The 21,024-nt window shown below is 49.0% G+C and overlaps 1 pseudogene across 1 annotated transcript; it reads right to left on the reverse strand.

Moving 5' to 3' along the window:
• Positions 1 to 14,594: 14,594 nt before the first annotated feature.
• Positions 14,595 to 15,061, reverse strand: LOC311579037 (small ribosomal subunit protein uS15-like; annotated as a pseudogene). The gene has a single exon. The product of its transcript is annotated as a small ribosomal subunit protein uS15-like (transcript).
• Between the last annotated feature and the right edge of the window lie 5,963 nt (positions 15,062 to 21,024).

Raw genomic sequence — 21,024 nt, forward strand, 5'->3', positions numbered from 1 at the left:
TGTATATCTGTGTGTACATGGTGTGTTGTGTGAGTGTGTGTGTGCACGCACACGTGCACGATGGCACCGCTCTAGTCACCTTACAGATTCCCATCACAAGATGTTCACAGCCGTGCCAGGTGTAATGACAGTTACCGTCCCCATTTCATAGACAAGGAACCTGAGCTCAGGGATGTCAAGGGTTTGCTGAGGGCCGATGGGTTTCCAGTCCGACTTGGGGCCACCTGCACCTCGACTGATCATGTTCCAGAAATACTGGACTTCAGTTGCTAAGATGCCTCCAAGTAGCTGCCACAGGCCAATTAGAGCCTGCAAATACAGTCTGGGGGAAAACCACTATAAAGGAGATAAACCGTGCTAAAAGGGACAGCATTTACTCTAAAACTTGTGTGGATCCCTGTCCCCAGTGCAACAGTAGTCAGAGATGTGGGGTGACTGAGCCCATCAGGGATTAATGCCTTTCTCGTGGGGGTGGACTCATTCTGACAAGAGCAGGCTACACAAAACGACGCTGCCCTCTTCTCGTTCTTCCCTACGCCCAACCACTCGCCCTCTTGCCTTCGGAAAAGAGCTGAGCATCATCAATGCTGCTAAGAATCTGAGCAGATGGTAGTCTATGTTCTTCAACTTGGTAGCCGCTAAAGAACTTTTTTTCTCTATAAACCACCCAGCTTCAGATCATTTATTATAATAACAGAAAATGGACCAAGAAGACAAAAGTCTTTGGAAAATAGCAAAAAGTTAGAAAGCAGCAGGGCACACTACCTGTATAAGATCATAACTCCCAAACAAAATAAGATGAAACCCATGATTTTAGAAAGTTGTGTGGTGGGTGTCACGTGTGTGCCAAAGCAGGTGTGTGGATACCAGAGGGTGTCATGTGTGTGCCAAAGCAGGTGTGTGGATCCCAGAGGGTCTCATGTGTGTGCCAAAGCAGGTGTGTGGATACTAGAGGGTGTCACGTGTGTGCCAAAGCAGGTGTGTGGATACCAGAGGGTGTCACGTGTATACCAAAGCAGATGTGTGGATACCAGAGGGTGTCACATGTATACAAAAGCAGATGTGTGGATATCAGAGGGTGTCACATGTGTGCCAAAGCAGGTGTGTGGATATCAGAGGGTGTCACGTGTATACCAAAGCAGGTGAGTGGATACCAGAGGATAAATAATGTCAAGCATTGGTCACTGCCTTCCAGCTAGTTTTGGGCAGTCTCTGTTTGATTGTCTGCCGCTGGTTTCCCATCTGGCTTGGATTATAAGCTCTGGGAAGATTTTTTGTCCCCACTCCCCATCTTGCTGTGGAAGAACTGCACTAGGTTTTCCTGGATTCTGAGAAATGAAACTCAAGGCCTCATGCTTGTGCGCCAGCACTTTACTGACCGAGCCGTCTCCCTGGCTCCGGAAATCCCTTTTCTGCTTCTGGGACAGCACTTATCCTGCTGCAGAGGTAAGCGCCAACCACGGCTGCCTGCTCTCAGATTTGCCAGAACTCAGAAGGGACCCCATGAGTCCCAGAGTATAAAACACAGGCTTACGACACAGTCACCCCATCCCTCACAGATCAGCAAAGGCTGAGCTCCTGGGCTTGGTGTTCAGGGCCACCCCACCTAGTGATGTCTCATTTGTCATCACCAGCACCCCCATGCTCCCCTTACCAAATGGCCATCTACTTTTTTTTTTCTTTTTGAGACAGGGTTTCTATGTGTGTAGCCCTGGCTGTCCTGGACTCACTTTGTAGACTAGTCTGGCCTCAAACTCACAGTGATCTGCCTGCCTCTGCCTCCCAAGTGCTGGGATTAAAGGCGTGTGCCACCATGCCCACTGACCTTCTACTTATTATGCCTAATTTTGTATGCCCCTAGGACTGCTTTATCCTAATTGTGACTACTACCTTGCCCCTGCAGCTGCCCCACTGTCACAATCCAACTGGTCTCTCTAAGGTTCATTCCAACAACCATCTGGCAGCCCCGCCCTCCCTCCCCTGAGCAGAAGTGTGCTTGGTGTTATCCCTATTGTGCCTGCTCACTGCCACATTCTGTAGAGGGGGCAGGACCCAATCACGGGCATGTCTGGATGCTCCCCAGAGACCATGATAGTCCCCTGCCTTAGACTAGGCCCTCATTAAACACCCACGAGCTGGGTGTGGTGCGCACGCCTGTAATTCCAGCACTTGGGATGCAGAGGCAGGCGGATCGCTTGAATTAGAGGCCAGCTTGGCCTACAAAGTGAGTCTGGCTGTCCTAGCCAGGGCTGCTACACAGAGAAACCCTGTCTTGGGAAAAATAAAAAACAAAAACACCCACTAACCTGTGTAGTTTACTTATATTCATGACTTCCAACTCCTACAAGTCTTGGGCCTCCCCAGTCTTAAGTCTATCACACCTTAAAAGATTCCTCGATTTGTCTAGAACATACATCCTCTACCAGGGAATCCTTCCCGCGCTTACTCTTCCCTCCAGCCCATTCTAGGAGCTGATTTCCTCATCTGCTCCTTCCAAACCCTGGAGAGCAACCGGTGGCACCTGCTACAGCGCTCTGGGCCTTGGAACTTAGATCTGGCGGGACTTGCCACCTCGCTGGTGGCACGCTTGTTACAGGCTGCCATGTGTCCTCTGCACAGTCAAGTAGAAGCCCCCGCAGTCCGCGAGCCTCAGCTGCAGGTTGGGGAACGTCAGCTCTCCTGATACTATTTCCAGTCCTTTCCGTTACATCAACCGTGTAGGAGGCTAAGTGAGGGTGCTAAATGTGTTAAGTCGTGTGGATGTGTGCAGCTGTTCACGTACACGCATGCAAAAGAGACAAAGGGCGGAAAAGATACACGGAGAGGCTTCTGCCTCAGGATGAGGCTGAGTAAAAATGCGAGGCTCCGCTGAGTAAGCAGAAGCGAAGCTCTTGGAGACCTGAAATAACCCTTGAAAGAGCTGGGCCCCCAGCGTTCTAGATCCGGGAAACTGATCAAAGACCACAGTCAGTCCTTGATGTGGTCACCTCATTCCGGCCAAAGCAGCAGATGTTGAAAACAGCGTCTTCCCCTGAACTCATGCTTGGCATTTTTTGCTGATTAGTTATTTGAAGATTCTCAAGGCTGATTTCCCTGACTCAGACGCAAAGGATCTTCTCTACTCTCTCTCTCTCTCTCTCTCTCTCTCTCTCTCTCTCTCTGTGTGTGTGTGTGTGTGTGTGTGTGTGTGTGTGTGTGTGTGTGTGTGTGTGTGTGTGTTTGAGACAGGGTTTCTCTGTGTAGCCTTGGCTGTCCTGGACCCACTTTGTAGACCAGGTTGGCTTCGAACTCACAGAGATCCGCCTGCCTCTGCCTCCCTGAGTGCTGGGGTTACAGGTGTGAGCCACCACGTCCAGCTTTCTACTCTGGTTTTATGTTTGTGCATCAGGTAAAATTTTAACCACTGTGTTTTGTGTCACGCCTGCCCCCCGCCGCCCCCTCCCCAGACACACACAGACAGAAACACACACAGACACTCAAACACAGACACACACACACAGAAACACTCAAACACAGACATACACACAGACACACAGACACACACACGCACACACACCTGCACATATAAGATACTATACTTCAAGCAGCTTCTTTCCTGTAAATCCATGGATTTAGCCCTTGAGGAAATTTTAGAATAAACCTAGCTTTTCTCTGTCCAGCAGATGGCGCTGTGGACTGCACTCTGCAGGGCATCCTGAAGGTAATTGCAGAGACTCAACTCCTTAGGATAGCAGGCTTTGCTGTCTGTCAAAGCCTGGAGTTAGTCTCCGTTGATACATCCTCTTTTTCTCTGAAATCTTTCAAACATTATTCATTCACCACAAGCCTGTGAATGGATCATAAAATGTACAAACTGTCTAGCTATGTAGCCATTTGTTTAGCAATAGCTCAGGACTTGCTACTGCCTAGTTCCCAAGTCTTAGCCCTAGGATGGTGGGAGGTAAAGCAGACAGTTAAGTCTACACACATACAGAATTTTCCAGTGGTGCAGCCAGACAGCAAAAACATTCTGGACTGCTTGTTCAGCTGAAAATAAGCAGGCTTTTTGCCTGTCTGTTTGTTTGTTTTCGTTTTTTAGAAGTAGGGTTTCTCTGTGTAGCCCTGGCTATAGACCAGGCTGGCCTTGAACTCAGAGACTCTCCTGTCTCTGCCTCCCGAGTGCTGGGATTAAAACGTGTGCCACCATGCCCAGCCAATAAGCAGGCTTTTAAAGGACAGCTGGACAAGCATTGGGGGGGGGGGGCGTGACATGTTGCATAGAGGTCTGAATGACTCCAGCTAGGTGACCCCAAATTATGACTCCAATCTGGGGGAAACTTAGGCCACTTTCATGCCGCTTAGCCGGTTAGCTAGCTCTGAGGGATTTGAGCTCATGTCAGGCCTGGGTCAGGCCATTGACTGAGTACCTAAGGAAGGCACCCTGCTCCTTTCTGATGATCTCAGAGCAAAGGTGCCTGGGCCTTTCTGCGGTGGCTACTGCTGCTGCTGCTGCTGCTAACTGGGCAGCACAGCTCAGTCAGCAGCTAGAAATGCCTTGTGCTCTGCCAGTCTATGGTTGCTGCGTCATCTCACTTGCTTTCTCTTTGGATTCGCTCCGTAGGCCTGGCTAGGGGGCTGCCCCAGCATTATTCTGAGATGGAGACTTGTGTTTTTGCTAGCAGACAAATTCAGCTCAAGGCCGGGAACTCGGAACTGCTGTCAACCCCTGCCTCTTCCGTGTAACCACACACACACACACACACACACACACACACACACACACACACAGCTTATTCATCAAGAATCTTAAAGGGAAAGGGAGCCTTGGTCCTCAAGACCGAGGAAGGAGCCCAGCTGTGGTCCTGGAGCCTGAAGCTCTGCAGGCCCCGGGTCTGAACTTTCCTACATCCTGTCTGTCTTCTGTGGGGTCCATGGCCCCTCAGCACTGGTGTCAGCCGGAAGTGATGACAGAGGCAGCTGAGCTGCCTGAAGGATCTCTCCAGTCTCCTTTCAGGCTGGAGAGGCCCTGTTTCTGGACTGATGACTGGGAACAGGTGGCCGGTCACATCCATCGGCCCCAGACTCAAACTGCTTAGAGAGGCAAGTCTGACAGACCAAAGACAGACATACTCCAATAAAAGACCCCTTTTCCTTTAAGAGTTGTATATGCTTATGTGTCTGTAAATGGCAGAGGGGGGCCAGGGAGGAGGGGAGGAAATGCAGAATCTTCAGAGGCCAGAAGAGGGCATTGGATTTGCTGGACCTGGTGTTACAGGTGGTTGTTGACTGTTGAAGGTCTGAGGACTCAAACATGGGTCCTCTGTGAGACCAATTAAGTGCTTTATTTATTTGTTTGTTTGTTTATTTTCTCTGCGTAGCCTTGGCTGTTCTGGGCTCCCTTTGTAGACCAGGCTGGCCTTGAACTCCCAAAGATCTGCCTGCCTCTGCCTCCTGAGTGCTGGGATTACAGGCGTGCAACACCAGCCCGGCAGCAGTAAGTGCTCTCTTAATGACTGAGCCATCTCTCCAGCCCCAGGAGAACACTTTGCCGTGCCACCTCATCACCATTTTGTCCTGGTCCCCAAGACCACAGTTTCTTTCACTTTACTCAGTCATGGGAAATTTAAAACATACATGACAGAGAAAGAATACTCAAGAGAAACTCGATGTGTAACGACACTCGGCTTCCAGGATTATTAACAGATTGCTGATAGGCTGCGGCTGCGACTGCTCTTCAGAAGGCCGCTGAGGCTAAACGCAAAGCACCAGGTCTACTGGACAATCCATTCCCCGCCTGTGCTAGCTTCCAGAGGCTGCCCACTGGCCTGGACTTTCTCCTCTCCTGGCAAAGCTCATCCTGTGCTATCCACGCTAGCCTCCTGCGTCCCAGTGATGAGGGCCCCCTCTGGTTACATTGCGCATGCCCAGGTGACTTGGGCTACGCCCCTATTTCAGCGTCTCTTAACTGAGTCACGTCAATGAGAGTTGAGTCGACTCTGTAGAGCCACAGCCTGGGATTAGGAGGCAGACATCTTTGTGGCCGCTTTTGAGCCTAACACAGGAGAGGGAAAAGCTCAGACATCCAATTTCACAACCACCTTAGAACTGCGTCCTCGCTGAAGGTCTTCCCGGGTGAATAATTGTCAACAGGCACTATGCGCCAGGAAATCTATCACTGGCCATTAACTTGAGGGGAGGCATCTGGGAGCCTTTGGCTTGTAAGCAGATAAAATGTAGCTCTTTCCTCTCGTGCATATGGAAACTCCTTAAAACTGTGTCTGTCCTTTCATAACTAGCTAGGTGACTATTGTCAACACATGAGAGCAGTCGTGGGTAGATGCTATCGAGTCCCCCTTACTTTTGTTGGCTCTGTGTCTACTTGGACCAGATCCAAGCCTTAAGACCCTGTTAGGTGAAGCTTAGTGCTGGAGTACTTGGCTCTTCCTGTAAGAAGGCTAACCGCCATACCGGAAGGGGCAGACACAGGGAAATACAGTGTCTTGCACAGCTTTGGGGACTGACCTGGCTGAGGTGGTAAAAGAAAGAAGGGACAGACACAAAAATAGAAAAATCTGGGAGCAGCCCTAATTACTGCACAGCAACCCAGGACCTCAGCAGTTTTATTATGTACCGCACAGTGGGGGAGGTTAGCACAGTGGGAGAGGTTAGCTGGTCCACGCGAGTCTCTGCAGGGGAGCAGCCCCAGGAGGCAGTCATCCAGGGGGAGGAAGTTGCAGTCGTTCGTTTTGCACACACTGCCAACATTCTTACTCAGCCAAAAGGAAGGCTTTGCCATTCCTCAGAGTCTCACCGGGGCAGGGGGTGGGGGGTGGGGGTTGCCATTCCCGTGGGTCTGAGGCTATGGACTCCTCAACATGGCTGCACTCATGTCAACAATACACACCCACTCAGGGCTTTCCCTGCTCCGGGAGAGGAAAGGCCTGGGTCACTACGGAAAGCCAAGAGCCCAAGGCGAGTGTAGTGTGCCTCAGTTATTTTCTGTTGCTCTGATAAAACTCCATGGCCAAAAGTAACCCACGGACAAAAGCATTTGTGCTGCCTTATGGTGCTGGTGCTGCCTTATGGTTCTGGAAGGGAGAGGCCATAATGGTGAGGGAGTCACGGCAGCAGGAAGCCAGAGCAGGGAACTGGTAGATGATGTCATCAGCCACAAACAGGAAGCAGAGAGGGAACTGGTAGATGATGTCATCAGCCGCAAACAGGAAGCAGAGAGGGAACTGGAAATAAGGCTAAGCTATGAACTCAAAGCCCATTGGTCAAGACCAATAACAAACTTCCTCCACCAAAGCTCCACAACCTCCCTCAAACAGGCCACCAACCGGGCACCATCTATTTAAATATGTGGGCCCACTACGGTGGACATTTTTCACTCAAACCATTGCAGTGTTCTGGCTGTCCCCACTAGGTACAAGGCAGCTCTCTTGACCAGACCAACTGCGAAAGGGGTAACACCGAACTCTCAGTCCGTACCAAGGGAGAGGAAAACCACCAAGGCAAGTTCTCCCAGAATTCCTGATCCTCAGAGCAGCGAGTTACAGGAAAGGCATTACAGTGTGAAGCCCTCTATCATGAGGGCTATTTGTTACGCAGCAATAGATAACGGAACCGATTGGAGACTGTTGCATAGTGCACTATGTGCGAGCTGCTTTCTGTAGGTCCTGAGGGTAGAAGTCAGCAGCAAGTCCCAGTCCGTCTTGTTAGGGTTGGGCCTTTTTTCTCCACATTTGAAAGGACGACAAGCCAACTTACATCCAAAGCAGGGACCAAGGACACGGGGAGTCACAGGACTGCTGCGGGTGGCAAAGTCAGGATGAAGGATGTTGTCTCAGAGAGCCTATTTCAGCACTGTAGTTACAAGGGTGCAAATGGGGAAGAGTTGTTCTCGGCTTGTTTTTACATTGTCTCTATGTGTGGGTGTTATTACAGGGTTGAAAGAATTTTATTTATGTCTTAACTCATTTTTGGTCAACAGAAGAAAGGGTCAGGGGAATATTCTTATCCTCCCCGAGAGCTTGAGGTGGAGCATGTGACTTGCTAATATATTATGCAATCCATGTGTTATGTAACTTGTGGACATGTTTACTCCTCTCTGTCCTGAGATGACCCTCCCGTCTCACTTGCTTCCCATGCAGTGTGTGCCTTTTCTACAGTGTGGTACAAATATGTGTGTGGACTGTATGTGAGGCTGTGACCACTTACTTTAGACGACAGTCCTTCAGGATGCTTGGCCAAGCCTAACTCAAATGATTAAACTGCTGGGGAGGAATAAGGCTGCCTCTCTAGGGAGGACAGCTCAGACCACCAAGGCATGAAACTGAGCCCAGAAAACGGCTAGCATCTCCAGGGCTAGAGAGCCAGCTTTGAAGACATTTATAGTTAGTCTTTGCATAGTGAAAGTGTAAGAGGGTAGATGCTGGAATCTAAGGGCTGTCAGGACCCAAACAAAATCACCATATATGGAACTCACATGCACACACACACACAGATGCATGCCCATACACACATATACTCATGCATGCACACACACGCGCGCGCACACACACACTCATTTCTTGTATGGTAAGACTCTATGTTGATATCCATGCAGGAAGATACACACATACACACACACACACACACACACACCCATACACACATACATTCTTTTCTTATATAGTAAGATTCTTGTGTTAATATTCATGCAGTAAGACACACACACACACACACACACACACACACACACACACACACCCCTTTCTTGTATAGTAGGATTTCTGTGTTGATGTTCACACAGGAAGCCACAGAAAGCGCCTAGAGTAGCACATGGGTTAACTTACTGACCAACCCATAATAGGTCAAGGCAGAAGGGAGGACAGTTAGATGGGGCTGACCGATGCTTGGGAAGCAGGACACCACAGGAGCCTCTTCAGCAGATGCTCTGGCCATGCTATTACACTTTCCTCCCTGGAGGATGGAGGGACAGCTTCCTTTTCCTGAGTCTTCTGAGGATGACACATGTAGCCCAGGGGAGGGTGTACAGCATGGAGTCCAGGACGGATGGCTTGCACTGATCCTGAGAACTCAGTGGTAACCAGGTAGATAAAGAGGCCTGGATCTTCTGGCATTGCTAACCTCTGCTGTGCTCATGGAGAGGGCCGTGCCAGGAGCGCAGGTCACGGTGTGCACACAGAGAGGGCCGTGCCAGGAGCACAGGTCACAGTGACCGACACCCTCTTGGGACCACACCCAATGTCAGTGCCGGACAGCTCCTCCATAAGTCCTGAAGCACTGAATTCAAGTTGCATTGTTTCTCAGTCTTCAAGTCCCATCCTGTGAGATTTTGCCCATTAAGACCAATCATTAAGACCTGGAGAGATGGCTCAGTGGTTAAGAGCACTGGCTGCTCTTCCAAAGGCCCTGAGTTCAATTCCCAGCAGCCACATGGTGGCTCACACCATCTATAATGAGATCTGGTGTCCTCTTCTGGTGTGCATGTGTACGTGAAGGCAGAATACTGTGCACATAATAAACAAATCTTTAAAAAAAAAAGACCAGTCATTAGTTATGAAATGTGGGTTTCCAGTGAACACGTAGAAAGCACTAAGTCATGGGGTTCTTTTTCTACCCCAACCCCCACTTTTTTTTGCAGCTATTATCCCAAGCCATCAGTCCTACAAATAAACATGTCTTTTTCTTTTCTTTTTTTTTTTTTTTTTTTGCTTTGAAACAAAAATATCATTTGCAGAACAGACAAGATTGAAATGGTGACCTTTCTGGATTTGCTGAATTCTTTGGATACATTATTTATTAGCTCACAGGTGCAGTGCAGAGTTGTAAGACAGAAACTAAGACCCCCGGGAGGAGAGTGCTGAAGGAAACCTATTTTTATTCGGCAATATGGTATCTTTAAAGTCAGTCTTCCCATAGGGCAACTGTGGCTCCTACACTTGGGTCTTGGATTCTCTCAGGGGTTTTCAATTAAAAAACCACAACCGGATCACTGAGATGTGACAGCCGTTTTCCCTCCCCTTGCATCTAGACCTGGGGCTTAATCAGTGTTGGGTCAGGGGGGAATAGCGGACAGGACTGGGGCTAAGGCCTCAGCTTCCTTCTGGAGTGCGGGCTGCTTCCCATCTCTTCCCCCTTCCCAGCCCTCGATGCATACGTTAGGAATCCAGGGGCTGGAGAGATGGCTCAGAGGTTAAGAGCACTGACTGCTCTCCCAGAGGTCCTGAGTTCAATTCCCAGCAACCACATGGTGGCTCACAACCATCTATAATGTGATCTGATGCCCTCTTCTGACCTGCAAGTGTACATGCAGGCAAAGTAATAAATACTTAAAAAAAAAAAAAAAAAAAAAAAAGGAATCCAGCCGTCATAAAGCAAGGAACTCCGCCATGGCCACCTGGAAAGACTCCAGGGTTAGGAGCGGAGGCTCTCAGCCACAGCCAGCCTCCACCCATCAGGTGAGTGAGCTTTCTGAAGACCCCATGCCAGGCTTCTTTCTGGGTTTCCCACTGTGGAGCAAAGGCCAGCCGTTCATCTCCACACTACTGTCACCAGCTTCCAGAGTACACACATTTCATACGTGCTTGTTTTAAGTCCCCAGGTTTGGGGTGTTATTCATCCATAGTCACTGGAGCATGTTTGTTTTATTGGCAACACAGAGAACAAACGGTGACCTGTTTACAGCAACTTGATGCAGGAGATACTTAGACTAAACATCACAATGCCATGTCCAGATTGATCCGGATAGTTGGGTAAAGAAATCAGCATTTGAGTGAACAAGGGCAAACTGTACGCAGTCTACAAGAACATAACCCCAAACGACCTAACAACTAGGCCCTCCTCCCAAAGTTCTATCTTTCACATCACCGCCATACTGGGGGTTGACACAAGATATGGCAATTGTCAACCTCAAGACATTGAAGCTGAGCCAGGTAGTGGCGCACACCTTTAATTGTAGTACAAGGGAGGCAGAGGCAGGAGAATTGCTGTGAGTTCCAGGCAAGTGTGGTCTACAAAGCCAGAGAAACCTTATCAGCTGAGGAGTTGGAGAGATGGCTCAGCAGTTAGGAGCACTGGCTGTTCTTCCAGAGGTCCTGAGTTCAGTTCGCAGCACCCACATAGTGGCTCACAACTGCCCTTAATTCCAGTTCAAGAGGATCTGACACCTTCTTCTGGCCTGCTCCACCACCAGCAGCACCAGGAACTTGCGTGGTGCACAATCATACATGCAGGCATAACCCCTACTTGTACACTTAGAAATAATTTGTTTTTGGTTTTGGAGACAGGGTTTCTCTGTTTAGCCTTGGCTGTCCTGGACTCGCTTTGTAGACCAGGCTGGCCTTGAACTCACATCAATCTGCCTGCCTCTGCCTCCCCAGTGCTGGGATTAAAGGTGTGTGCTGCCACATCTGACTAGAAATATTTTTTTAAAAGAATTTTATTACTATGTATACAGTGCTTTGCCTGCATATACATCTGCAGGCCAGAAGAGGGCATCAGATCACATTATAGATGGTTGTGAGTCACCATGTGGTTGCTGGGAATTGAACTCAGGACCTCTGGAAGCACAGTCAGTGCTCTTAACCTCTGAGCCATCTCTCCAGCCCCTAGAAATAATTTTTTTAAAAATTAAAGATAAATTCGAGCTGAGTGTGGTGGTGCATGGCTGCAATCACTCACTGAGGCTGAGGGAGGAGGATTGGTTCATGCTTGAGACCAGCCTGGGCTGTAATATACAGAGACCTTGTTTAAAAGAAAAAGAATCAGGCTGGAGAGATGGCTCAGAGGGTAAGAGCTCTGTCTGTTCTTCCAAAGGTCCTGAGTTCAATTCCGAGCAACCACATGGTGGCTCACAACCATCTATAATGAGACCTGGTGCCCTCTTCTGGCATAACCTACACGCAGGCAGAACATTGTAAAAAATAAATTTAAAAAAGAAAAAAGAAAGTAATCGACATTTTATATTTTTAAAAAATCTGTATTTCTAGGGCCAGTAGCTCACTTGGTAATGCTTGCTTAGCATGCCCAAGGCCCCAGCGTACTCTACTGAGAACTGCGTAAGTCAGATGTGATGCCCATACCTGACAGTAATAATACTGTTACTTGGGAAGTGAAAATGTGAGGATCAGAATTCAGTGTCATTGTCAGCTACCTCTTGAGTTCAAGACTATTCTGGGCTATCTGAGACACAAGACTTTGTCAAAATATAATATAATATAATTAATACAATATATAACATATCGTATTGTAACATCTATACTGGCATGTGAAAGTGGCTACCTTCTCCAAGCCATATCTGTGCTGCCCATCTCTCTGCAAGACCCTCCCAATTCCTTTCTTCACCCGTTACCTGCCACGCCCACCTTCACCGTGTGGCCTGAACTGCGGGACAGAACCTAAGCTGTTCGTCAGATGACCACAGGTCATCTCCACCAAGCCAGACTCACCTGAAGCCTCTCCTTCCCCATAGCCGCCTCCTTGGAACTGCTACACAGTGCAGGGCACCGGCCCACAGGGAGTGATCAGCCTGTGAAGAGGTGGGTGTGGCGGTCTGTGAAGGGGTGGGTGTGGCAGTCTGTGAAGGGGTGGGCGTGGGACAGTGCACTTCCACAGTGCTGAAGGACAGCGGTGCGACTCAAGGGAAACGGATACGCTTTGGGATAAAGATTAGAGTTGGTGAAAAAAAAATCTCACTCAGAGGACAATTTTACAATCTGTTGCTATTTTGAACTCTGACTTTTTTTTTTTTTAAACTCAGCACTTAAAGAAGACTTGCATTTAAAGACATGCTTTCTGCTTTCTGCTTCAGCCTCCCTTGGCAGCCATATATATGTCTTCTGCTCCAAAAAACATTCACGGACTCCCGCAAGGGATTGAGAAATATAGAGGCAAGCATTTGAGTCATGATCCTTCAAATGTGAGACTCGCTCTTCAGGATCAGGTACAAGGGCCCAAACAGCTGTCCACACAGGCGGGACTTATCTGGACTCCTGTCCATCTGCACCCACACATGGCTGGCTCTTAGAAAAAGGTTAGAGAGCATCATCAGTGACTTAAGAGGTCAAGCACTGGAATTACGTGACACAGCCAGGTCTAGCACATGTAAAGTCACTGTCCCACCCACTGCAGCATGCCTGAAGAGGAGACTCTGGATAGGGGAGAGTTGCCACACCTTTGTGTCTGCAAAAATGACGTCATCCTCTTTGCTGCTGGACAGAGACATGGGAGACAGAGGCAGAGGGTAGGAACGGCTGGCAGACTTGAGTCAAGATTCTACAGCCTGCCTCTCAGCCCATGCTGCCTGCCCACTCACCAGCAGTCGCTAACATCCCCATCACGTGCCTGCAGCGGAGAACAGAAAATCAATTCAATGGCGCCCACATCGCATTACTCGATTCGCCAGCTCTTCCCCGCTGCAGAGAAGTGAGCACAGAGCTGTCTCCTTTGTGCTGCTCTACAAAGTACACTCACTTCCGGGACCCAGAGTTTCAAAGACAAGAAAGAGCAAGAGCTGATCCAAGAGTTGCTGAGGCCGAGGTGTCTGAGGACAAGTCTCTTTCCTGCGCTGCAGTTACCTATCAAGAGGCTGCACCGTATCCATCACTCGCCTTCACGTGTCTTGGGAACCATTATCCCCCATCTCCACCGCTTGCCTTCATGTATACCTTGGGGATGTGAAGTAGATTTCAGAGTACAAATCCCGAGGAAGAAGAAACCGTCGCAGGGTGTGGTGAGCTGGACCAGTGGGAGGGAACAGCCTGATGCCAAAACTTGGCTCGGCTCTGTGTGACCACGGATGTGTATGAAACCTCTTTCTCCAGGTCTCACACAAGTCACACGGGCACAATGCTAACCTGTTAGAAAGATAGCACAGGGTGGCTGTGAGGGCAACATCAGGTGGTATAGACGAATCTGGATACAGTCCTGGAGGAATAGTGCTCTGCCTATGCCAGTGCATTCCTGTCCCTAGTCTGGATGCCTCGCCCTAGAACTTGTGCAAAACCGTGCCTGAAGCATGTGAAACACACAGCTTGTGCATGACGCCTCACCACCATGGAAGAATGTAAGAACTGAGAACGGGAGAGATGGCTCAGTGGCTAGGAGTGCTGGCTGCTCTTGCGGAGGATCTACACTCACAACTGTAGTGCCTCACAACCTCACAACCGCCTGTAACTCCAATTCTAGGAGATACAGCACCCTCTTCTGGCATCACTAAGCATTGCATGCGTGTGTGGTGCACATACAGACATGCAGGTAAACACTCATACACACAAAATAAAAATAAATATGTAAATGTTTCTAGAAGAAAAGAAATGAGGGGCAAGTCAGAGTCCACCAAGACATCTGAGTAGGAATCCAGCAAAACACTTTTTAAAAATTCATAGTACCTTTTAGCACAGTAAGATACCAAGTCAGAAGGCGTCTGTGCCATATCTGCTATATGCCTTTCGAGAGAGAGAAAGCATTATAATGATTTGTAGATTAGTGCCTATTTGAAGCCAAGTTCTGTCTATAGAGAATCTATATTCTTTCTGATCCTTAAAGCTGGGTATTTCTCCATTTTATTTTTATTTTTTGATTTATTCAAAGTGATTTTATTGCTGTGCACGAAGGATTTTATGCCACTAGAGCAGACACTGTGGACGACTCGTATTTCCAATTGGGTGGGAGCACCTGGTTAGTCTTATAGTAAGGAGCCAACCGATGAATTCTGCTCTCTATCAGAATCAGCCGGGACTTAGCATCCTTATCCTTTCTGTTCCTCTCAGGGTGCTTGCAGACAGCACCAGCTTTCTTAATCAAGTGGTAGAGGTCCTCCGGGAGATCAGGGGCGAGGCCTTTGGACTTCAGGATTCTCAGGATTTTATTACCAGTCACAAAACGGACCTGTGCCACACCATGTGAGTCCCTCAGGATCACACCTATCTGGGAGGGGGGTCAGCCCTTTCTTGGCTAGTTTGTAAATTTGTTCCTTCATGTCATCAGACGTCAACTTCAGCCACGTGGGGACGCTACGGCGGTAGGGCAGTGCTGAGTGGGACAGGCCCTTCCTGGGAGCATGCTTGTGACCCATGATGGCAGAAGTCTGGCAGCAAAGAGAATATTTCTCCATTTTAAAGGGAAGAAATGGAGATACAGAATAAAATGAGTTCACTCAATCGAGAAATGACTGAGGGAGGGATGGTAGGGCCAGGAGGAGGGGGGGGGCGCTACAATTGAGATATGAAGTGAATAAATAAATCAATTAAAAAAAAGAAAAATGACTAAGCTAGGATGTGTCTGTTGCCATGAGGTGAGAGCACTAACCAAATGCTATTTGTTTTTATTTTCAGACAGGCTATCATGTAGCCCAAGCTGGCTACGTAGCCAAGGATGTCCTTGAGTTTCTGAGTCTTCCTGTGTCACCTCCCAAGCACTAGAATTACAGGCAGGCATTACCTTGTGGTATGGAAGGCGGGGCTTCATGCACGCCAGGCAGACGCTCTAGTGGCCGAGCCACATCCTCAGCCCTGAGCACCTCTGACTGCCCAGCAATGCGCTGCCCTCTTGCCCACATCAGTTCATTTAACCTTCGTACCAGTGCTGCCAGGCAGGAACTATTATTCTGCCCATGGGAAATGTCCCTGAGAATCAGACCACACCAGGAAGCAGAGGCATTAAGTAAGCTTGCATCCTGAAGGAATTAATCAGGGGAAGATTGGCATAGCTTTATTTGATCTAACACAAGAGCTACAAGCATCCTGAGTGATACCGGCTTCCTGATTGGTCCAGGCCTGTCAATCATTTGCCAGACCTTCCCTAGGACAGCATCTGCCTGAAGGGAAAGCGTGCTCCTCCAATTAGTTTCCTTCTAGAAGAACAGGTGAAACAAGAACTGCCCAAAGCCAGTCTTCGCCCCACCCCCACCCAGACCGTCACCTAGCAACCCCCAGTCCCCACCAGCATCTTCTTATTATAGATCAAATAGCTCTGCTTCTGCAAGGATAGGTGGAGAGCAAAAGACGTGTCTGTAGGCATCTTTTTGTGATACAATAGTCACACATGACATAAGAATACTTCTACAGTGATCCATTAAAATTCAGTGTAGAATGAAGCTTTTCAGTCATATCAGCTACGGAGCACGCAATTTGAGACCGTCTGTGCCTAGTGACCATCTCTGCGGTCATAGATCTGGCCAACAGGGCTCTGGGTGATGGTGATTTAGAAGAGTCCAGAAGGCCTGTGGCTACCCTCCTATGGCTGTTTGAGTCTGGGTCTCCTCAGAAGCAGAGTTGGGGAAATGATTCAAGTGTGTGAAGTTTATTCAGGATGCAAGGGGGGGGGGGAGGATGGACGGGTGGGCATTGTAGAGCAATAGAAATGGTGTAGGAGAGGATGCACATCTTAGAATTACACCACCCGGGAAAGGCAGTTGAGACCTGCAGGCAGGGTTGCAAATGCCCTGGTCCTTCCGGTGTCCTTGTGGGCAGAGACTTGAGGGCCCGTGGAAGGAGTGGGAGGAGAGACAGGCACTGACGGGGGTGGGGGGTGGTGCCAACATCTGCCCTCCTCAGCTTCATTGCGGACTTTGCCTGGGACGCTATGTCCTTGATTTGATGCTGTCCCGTTGAGAGTGATTTTTGTCCCTGAGTCAAGAAAAACATAGGGGATGTCAGAGAAGGAGGCAGGAGGATTTGCAGAAGAAAATAAACTGAAGGACGCCCAGGAGGGCTGATCTGACCCGGCAGGAGGGACTGGGGTGTAGCTCAGAGGTAGAGTGCGAGGCCCTGGGCAGAAACCCCAGCATCGCAAAGAACAAGAAAGCCCCATGCAACATGATTGTGTGAACTGACATTCTAGCTGAAGAAAAAGCCACAGTGTGGTAAAGAGTGGACCAGGCTGACTGACTAGTTAAGACTCCGTGATTGTGCAGAGCTGGACTGTCGTGAGGCTGCAGACCTGGGCTGTCTTTAGCCACTGTTGTACCCATGCACTGCCCAAATCTTTGCTTCAACTAAAATCCTTCTGACCGTCAGGTGAAATCCATTTTGGAATGCTAGCCTCCAACAGTCCAAAGGCTAAGAATGTCAACAGATAACTTCTAAGGCCTACAGCAGAGATGAGATTTTTCTCATTTTTCTGTAACGTGCCTATCTCTCTCTCTCTCTCTCTCTCTCTCTCTCTCTCTCTCTCTCTCTCTCTCACTCCCCCTCTAAATCTTGACTTATGACTTTCTTTGTCCTGTTTAAAAAAGAAACTTTATGAAACTGTTGCCATATTGGAATATGGACAGTATTTGGGGCAACTCAAAATCTGTGCTCCAAGGCCATCCTCAGTCTTTCACATTTGAAATTAGTCCCTTTGAGGCAAGAGCTTCTCTCATGTTGACAAAGGGCTACGGACAGGAAAAAGAAGTCATCCTTGAGGCCTGACTGAAGGAGTCACTTGGATGTCCCACGTGAGCCAGCACCCTCAGAGGGTCAAGTGCTAAAGTGCCCCCCCATGGGGCAGCATAAAGAGCAGGGGTCTGGGATCCCAGAACATCTCCTGCTGTGGGGTTGAATTGTTTCACCCCAAAACATGTTCCTTATTTGGAAAAGGGTCTTCTGGTAAGGGTGGGGTCATTGGGGGAGGTACTGTTGTCCTTAAAAGGGGGGGGGCGGTGGGTTTGAAAGTGAAGACTGGGAGAGTGTTATCTAGACTCAGGGACGCCTGTGGCTGCCAGAGAACCCTGCTGAGCAGACTCACGCTCCTAACTGCCAGGGCCTGCCCACTTGCTCCTGGCTTCCTCTTGACCTCTGTAACTTCTGAACTCTGAAGAAACACATTTCGGTTGCTTTAGATTGTTGCACAGATTCTGTTAGAGCAGCCGTGGAAAATGAACACGTCCCTCGGAGGCTCTTTCCAGTCTCACGGTGGTCCCAGAAGTCACAGCTGGATAGCGAGCCAAGAGATTGGATTCCGAGCCTTTTTATTTTTATTTTATTTTCTGTTTGTCTCCAACTCTATTGCCTGTATGACCTCAAGCTTGGATTACTCAACTTCTTTCTGGTTCAGTCTCCCTAGTTTACAATGGGAGGCAAGCATATTTAGGTTATAGGGTCTTCGTAAGAGCTAAAGCATATCGCGTGTTTATAATTCCCGGCAGTATGGTAGTGTGGCCCACGTGCTCAGAGAGACTAGCTAAGCTTTGGAGCCTTGGGTGGTGCAAAGATGACCTCTGGGGAACTGGCAGCCACAGAGGGGGACATCTCAGCTGTGCAGTCGCCCAAGTGCCAAGGGATTGGCTGTTGCCTTGGTAGAAAGTCTTTCAGATAGGCCTTCCAGGAGGAGATAACTGTTTAGAGAGTCTCTAGTATATTTTTTAATTTTATGTGCATCGGTGTTTTGGCTGCATGTATGTCTGTGTGAGGTTGTCAGATCCCCCTGGAACTGGAGTTACAAACAGTCGTGAGCTGCCATGTGGGTTGCTGGGAATTGAACCCAGGTCCTCCGGAAGAGCAGTCAGTGCTCTTAACCACTGAGCCATCTCTCCAGCCCCAAGTTTAGGGAGCTATAAAGATGGGTTAGAGCAAGCCTGGATTCTTCCCACATAACCATTTTAAAAGTGGAAGTTCATTCAGGGCAAATGTGGTGCACCTATGTCTGCTTCTGATTTCTGCCATAGCTGCAATGGGTCCAACTCGGCAATGGAGCATCTACCTTAACCACTCCCGGAACTAAATGTGTATTCCCCCCCCCCCAACCACCCCGTGACCAGCATCCTACTTCTTTCTGTTTGCACACTAAGCCCTATTCCAAGTGAAATAAATACGGTGAGTCAGACTACACCCAGAGGCACATCTCCCTGAAAGGACTGGGGACTGATAGTGACCTGCCTCTTCTTCCGATCACTGCAGTGGGCCAAGGTGGCAGGCTTGTGCCTGTGCCCCTGCCTTCTGGTTGAGATTGAGTGGCTGTTCTTCCTTATGTCTCTACTTTCTCTTATGTGCCTCTGAGGATCACCTTCCAAATCAACCATATTACAGTTTAGCTAAGAGATGTTCCCCCAATGGCTCATGGCTTGAAGGCTGGGTACCCAGTGGGCAGATTCAATCACCGTGAGGTAATTGCATCATGTTGGCTCTGACTTCACTAATGGCTTAACGCACAGACAAATTCATAATTTGCTGTCATTGCTGGAACATTGTGGGAGATGGGGCCTGAGGGGCTGGAGGAAGCGGGTGACTGGGGTCCGCTTTGAAGGGCATCTTTACCCTGGCCCCTTATAACCTTTTGGATTTCTGGATGCTGGCCATTGACCCCCTTCTACCACAGGCTTCTGATGCCCTAAGGTTTAGTCTTAACCCAAGCCTGAAGTGACAAAGCCAAGGGACCATGGATCGAAACCTCTGAATTATAAGCCAGGATGAATCTTTCCCCCTCTTTTAAAGTTGTTTCTCTTGGTTATTTGTCAAAATGACAAAAAGTAATTAACACAGATCTTCGCACACAAATCCCAGGCTCCGGCTCTGATCTTTTGACTCTCCTATTGAGGCCAATGTGAACAGCCAAAATACAAAGACAAGGCCCACGCAGTCTGAAATGAGGGCATGAAGAATCTGAGAGACCTGCTCGGTTTACTGGTTAAGTAAAGGTGCCTGGCAGGCTTCTGAGACCTGAGAGCGGTTGCCAGGAGCCCAAGCACAGAGGCCACTGTGCTGGCTCTATCCTGGAGGCAGTGAGAGGCATTGGGAGCCAGAAGATGAGAGGAGGGAGAGCCAGGATGTGGAGTGACCTCAGAACTGCTTCTAAAACGATGGCTCTGACACCTGCTTGGAGCATGAGACCAGAGCAGCCATCAAACAATTAGCAAAGAGCCCGCACCTGTGAGGTTTCCAGGACGACGCTGTCAGGGGATTGGCGCAAACGTGTAGGCAATGAATGACTAATTCATTCCTATGGTCCCATTATTTTCTTGTTCTCCAAAGATGCACATCCTTGGAAACTAGCCTATCCCAGGAAAGCTGGATGGGTTGGTCACTCTAAGTTCAGCGGACATTATTGCCTAAATGCTGTCATGTGATTAGCAAGGCATCACGTATCTTGGTGGGTTTGCCACAGGCCAAGAAAACAAACACAAAAGAAGGTGGGCTTGAAGGTAAGATGATGCCGGTTGACTTGGAACTGGAGGTGTCTTTAGGACTCTCTGGTAGGCATGAACGGCAGCATTGGGAATTATTAGGTGACAGAAGAAACTGAGAGGGGTTGAGACAATTGTGTGAAAGTGAGAGGTGACCTGGTGTGACCCAGAACCCTTTCTTCTTCCTGAGGAAACCACATACTTCCCTGGAAGGGCATGGCCATCTTGCAGCATGGTCTGAAATGAATGTTTGCATTGTGTCCACTGTACAGCTATTTACCACCAAGCAGTGAACAGGAACATTAAAATAGAGATGGTGGCCGGGCTTGGTGGCGCACGCCTTTAATCCCAGCACTCAGGAGGCAGAGGCAGGCGGGTCACTGTGAGTTCGAGGCCAGCCCGGTCTACAAAGTGAGTCTAGGACAGTCAAGGCTAGACAGAGAGACCTTGCCTTAAAAAACAAACAAACAAAAAGATAGAGAAGGTTTAATGGTAACTCCTAGGAAATGACAAACACAGTTGTCCCTGATGAGTGGAGCTAAGCGCACGATGGAGGGGCTATGTCTACCACCAGGGAGTGATGTATACCCATCCTGGAGTGGGACCACAGTGCTTCAAGGAGTGGGGTCTTAGAATGGATGGGAGGTGCCCAACACTGAGCTGCACAGGCACATGTGGCCTTACTATATGACCCTCGTGGGTTCATGTAGGACAGGGTGTCCAACTGAAGGCCGACCACAGACCAAGGCGTAAGAACCATGAGAGACAGGAGGTCCCTACTTTTTCCAGTGGTGTGTTCCTATCTTGAACCACAATGCACCTGTCCCATGTCCCCCCTTTCCAGAGCTCTGACCCCTAGATAGCATATTTACATACCTCACATTTCGCATCCCCACTCCCAGACCCCAATGTGACCCTTCCACCCGGAGTTCACA

This window comes from Acomys minous (assembly GCF_964271855.1).
Source record: "Acomys minous genome assembly, chromosome: 12".
Lineage (NCBI taxonomy): Eukaryota > Metazoa > Chordata > Mammalia > Rodentia > Muridae > Acomys > Acomys minous.